At 53.6% G+C, this 5,000-nt stretch overlaps 1 non-coding gene across 1 annotated transcript in view; it reads right to left on the minus strand.

Annotated features, from left to right (window-relative positions):
• LOC124731851 overlaps positions 1 to 1,093 on the minus strand; it is a 1,909-nt gene extending 816 nt beyond the window's left edge. The window contains exon 1 of the ribosomal RNA XR_007008514.1: positions 1 to 1,093. This exon is cut by the window's left edge and continues 816 nt beyond it. This is a non-coding gene — a ribosomal RNA (small subunit ribosomal RNA).
• Between the last annotated feature and the right edge of the window lie 3,907 nt (positions 1,094 to 5,000).

Raw genomic sequence — 5,000 nt, forward strand, 5'->3', positions numbered from 1 at the left:
CCTTCGAACCTCTAACTTTCGTTCTTGATTAATGAAAACATACTTGGCAAATGCTTTCGCTTCTGTTCGTCTTGCGACGATCCAAGAATTTCACCTCTAACGTCGCAATACGAATGCCCCCGCCTGTCCCTATTAATCATTACCTCGGGTTCCGAAAACCAACAAAATAGAACCGAGGTCCTATTCCATTATTCCATGCACACAGTATTCAGGCGGGCTTGCCTGCTTTAAGCACTCTAATTTGTTCAAAGTAAACGTGCCGGCCCACCGAGACACTCAATAAAGAGCACCCTGGTAGGATTTCAACGGGGTCCGCCTCGGGACGCACGAGCACGCACGGGGCGGTCGCACGCCTTCGGCTCGCCCCACCGGCAGGACGTCCCACGATACATGCCAGTTAAACACCGACGGGCGGTGAACCAACAGCGTGGGACACAAATCCAACTACGAGCTTTTTAACCGCAACAACTTTAATATACGCTATTGGAGCTGGAATTACCGCGGCTGCTGGCACCAGACTTGCCCTCCAATAGATACTCGTTAAAGGATTTAAAGTGTACTCATTCCGATTACGGGGCCTCGGATGAGTCCCGTATCGTTATTTTTCGTCACTACCTCCCCGTGCCGGGAGTGGGTAATTTGCGCGCCTGCTGCCTTCCTTGGATGTGGTAGCCGTTTCTCAGGCTCCCTCTCCGGAATCGAACCCTGATTCCCCGTTACCCGTTACAACCATGGTAGGCGCAGAACCTACCATCGACAGTTGATAAGGCAGACATTTGAAAGATGCGTCGCCGGTACGAGGACCGTGCGATCAGCCCAAAGTTATTCAGAGTCACCAAGGCAAACGGACCGGACGAGCCGACCGATTGGTTTTGATCTAATAAAAGCGTCCCTTCCATCTCTGGTCGGGACTCTGTTTGCATGTATTAGCTCTAGAATTACCACAGTTATCCAAGTAACGTGGGTACGATCTAAGGAACCATAACTGATTTAATGAGCCATTCGCGGTTTCACCTTAATGCGGCTTGTACTGAGACATGCATGGCTTAATCTTTGAGACAAGCATATGACTACTGGCAGGATCAACCAGGGAGCTGCGTCAACTAGAGCTGAGCAGCCGGCCGCCCGGGAGTGTGTCCCGGGGGCCCGCGCGAACACGCAAGCGTCCGCTCAATCATTCTGCAAACAGGAGGAGGCTGAGCTCCCCTGCACAATACACCTCGAAACCCTCTCAGGTCCCGGCGGCGCGCAGCGCCGTCCCAAGTACTTGGTCGGGTTCGAGAGAGGCGCAATCGCCCGGAGTTAGGCGAGTAGACGCTTTCGGTGCGACCACCCGTGCTCCCAACTGAGCTTGCCGCTGCCGACAGAGGCCCGGGAGCGTGCTGTCGTGGCATTGCCGGCGGGAGACAACACGCGCCACCTACGGTGACCGGCAGCTCCAACGCCAGCGCCACAGAAGGACAAAAGCCCCACTTGGGTGCCGAAGCGAACTCTCCCAGCACAGCGCACACGCCAACACATCCGCACAGCTGCGATACAAACCACCAGCGAGAACCGCTGGGGCGACCGAGCAGCAGACGGCGTCGCGGCGCCGAGCGCCGGGCGGCGGCGCATCCTCAACGCACACAGTCCTCAATCGGACCAGCACACTGCAGATGTCCACCGCGCTTCGCACCGGGCCCGCGAGGACCTACTTTGGCCGCACGGCGCCGCGCGCAGGGTGCGCCGGCGCGCAGCTGCGACGCCTGCCGCGTCCGTCGGCCGGCGCGCCTGCCACTGGCCGCCCCCACCAGCCGGCTGTAGCGCGTGCGCCCACGCACCGCGCGGCCAGCACGCCGGGAGGCGCCCCCTCACCGGCCGGGGACGGTCCCACCCAGCCACCGCCGCGTATCGCTTCACACCCAGATGCCGTTCAGTTTCGTCGGCATGGTGGGTATCGCTGGAACAACCGGTTAGTACCTCAACCTATCGTCGCCATCACCGATTCACCCCTAGCGAGAACAACCGCACCACAACGGGTTACCATTTCTTCATTTGCGTAACTTCACCAGAAAACGTAGGCGTCCATCGCCATTTGCAACTTCAACCATTATTGCATGCCTGTGTCAGGTGTCACGCCACACTACGTCTGCCCACATACACGCAACAAAATGTGCACGCCTAGACAATACGTGGAAGGTGGCCCCCGTACGTATGCGATGTCCATTGCTCGAACGACTGTCAACCGGCTTCTGTAGCATGTCGCAGATATGGAACGCGCTGCACCATGCCATCACGGTGTGTGAGGAGAGACGACTAGGTCCGAATACATCAACAGACAGCTCATGCTGATCGCCATCCACGGCGTCCGTTCCTCCCACACGTCTCTATGGCGTACCACACTGCAATCCAGCTCTCATAGGGAGACGACACGTAGCTGCGTGCACAATATTTGCACTGTATGGTCCGCCGTTTTTGGGCGCAGTCGTTGTACGGTCACACATGTGCCACGATGTATCATTCAGTACATAAGGACGAATGTGCAGTACAGATTGTGGTTCACGCGTACGACATCAGCGGACAGTTGACACAGGCCGCACCACAACGTAGCCTGCGTACGTCGCATGCGAAGGGCATTGAACATGCAAACTTGTCACCAACCACCTTGCGAAGGCAGGGGGCAAGGTGGGGACGTGGGGAGAGGTGGGGGGGGGGGGGGGGCGGCATGTACGCCCTGCTGCCATCCACATTACAGTGTACAGCAGGAGCATGTGGAAAGTCAGCAAGACTTGCAAGGTGTTTAACATGAAGCGATACACAGGGGAGCGGGCAGTGCGAGTAGCGAACTATATTGCGAGGGTTGCGGGTGGGCAACACTACACTAATTGAACGAGTCGTATAACAATTACAGAGCAGGTTTAGGCGACAACGTGGGTTACGATAGGCGACAACGTGGGTTACGTTAGGGGACAACGTGGGTTACGTTAGGGGACAACGTGGGTTACGTTAGGGGACAACGTGGGTTACGTTAGGGGACAACGTGGGTTACGTTAGGGGACAACGTGGGTTACGTTAGGGGACAACGTGGGTTACGTTAGGGGACAACGTGGGTTAGGTTAAGGCACAACATGGGTTAGGTTAAGGCACAACATGGGTTAGGTTAAGGCACAACATGGGTTAGGTTAAGGCACAACATGGGTTAGGTTAAGGCACAACATGGGTTAGGTTACGGCACAACATGGGTTAGGTTAAGGCACAACATGGGTTAGGTTAAGGCACAACATGGGTTAGGTTAGGGGACAACATGGGTTAGGTTAGGGGACAACATGGGTTAGGTTAGGGGACAACATGGGTTAGGTTAAGGCACAACATGGGTTAGGTTAGGGGACAACATGGGTTAGGTTAAGGCACAACATGGGTTAGGTTAGGGGACAACATGGGTTAGGTTAGGGGACAACATGGGTTAGGTTAAGGCACAACATGGGTTAGGTTAAGGCACAACATGGGTTAGGTTAAGGCACAACATGGGTTAGGTTAGGGGACAACATGGGTTAGGTTAGGGGACAACTTGGGTTAGGTTAGGGGACAACATGGGTTAGGTTAAGGCACAACATGGGTTAGGTTAAGGCACAACATGGGTTAGGTTAGGGCACAACATGGGTTAGGTTAGGGCACAACATGGGTTAGGTTAGGGCACAACATGGGTTAGGTTAGGGGACAACATGGGTTAGGTTAGGGGACAACATGGGTTAGGTTAGGGGACAACATGGGTTAGGTTAGGGGACAACATGGGTTAGGTTAGGGGACAACATGGGTTAGGTTAGGGGACAACATGGGTTAGGTTAGGGGACAACATGGGTTAGGTTAGGGGACAACATGGGTTAGGTTAGGGGACAACATGGGTTAGGTTAGGGGACAACATGGGTTAGGTTAAGGCACAACATGGGTTAGGTTAAGGCACAACATGGGTTAGGTTAGGGGACAACATGGGTTAGGTTAGGGGACAACATGGGTTAGGTTAGGGGACAACATGGGTTAGGTTAAGGCACAACATGGGTTAGGTTAGGGGACAACATGGGTTAGGTTAAGGCACAACATGGGTTAGGTTAGGGGACAACATGGGTTAGGTTAGGGGACAACATGGGTTAGGTTAAGGCACAACATGGGTTAGGTTAAGGCACAACATGGGTTAGGTTAAGGCACAACATGGGTTAGGTTAGGGGACAACATGGGTTAGGTTAGGGGACAACTTGGGTTAGGTTAGGGGACAACATGGGTTAGGTTAAGGCACAACATGGGTTAGGTTAAGGCACAACATGGGTTAGGTTAGGGGACAACATGGGTTAGGTTAGGGGACAACATGGGTTAGGTTAGGGGACAACATGGGTTAGGTTAAGGCACAACATGGGTTAGGTTAGGGGACAACATGGGTTAGGTTAAGGCACAACATGGGTTAGGTTAGGGGACAACATGGGTTAGGTTAGGGGACAACATGGGTTAGGTTAAGGCACAACATGGGTTAGGTTAAGGCACAACATGGGTTAGGTTAAGGGACAACATGGGTTAGGTTAGGGGACAACTTGGGTTAGGTTAGGGGACAACATGGGTTAGGTTAAGGCACAACATGGGTTAGGTTAAGGCACAACATGGGTTAGGTTAAGGTACAACATGGGTTAGGTTAAGGTACAACATGGGTTAGGTTAGGTTACACGTTGTTGTAAGGAAAGGTGTGGGGGGGGGGGGGGGGGCGGGGCGGCAGGTTCGTTGATAGTGATTATAGTAAGTGAATGCTTGTGACATGATGAGATTTGTCACGTCAGGATGCACCTTTGGCTTATTAGAGGCGGCGCTCCAATTCTATGCTTGTGTCAGACCTGTGTCTTTGACTCATGTCATTGTTTGTGCGCTGTGACAGGAGGTACTATTGTGATGTTGGGTGCACCGTTGTATAGGACATGTGTGGGTGTTGGTGCCTTATCTGCGCAATGGTGGATGTCGAAAGGGTGGGATATTCTATTTTC

The sequence above is a fragment of the Schistocerca piceifrons genome, unplaced genomic scaffold (assembly GCF_021461385.2).
Source record: "Schistocerca piceifrons isolate TAMUIC-IGC-003096 unplaced genomic scaffold, iqSchPice1.1 HiC_scaffold_1308, whole genome shotgun sequence".
Taxonomy (NCBI): Eukaryota; Metazoa; Arthropoda; class Insecta; order Orthoptera; family Acrididae; genus Schistocerca; species Schistocerca piceifrons.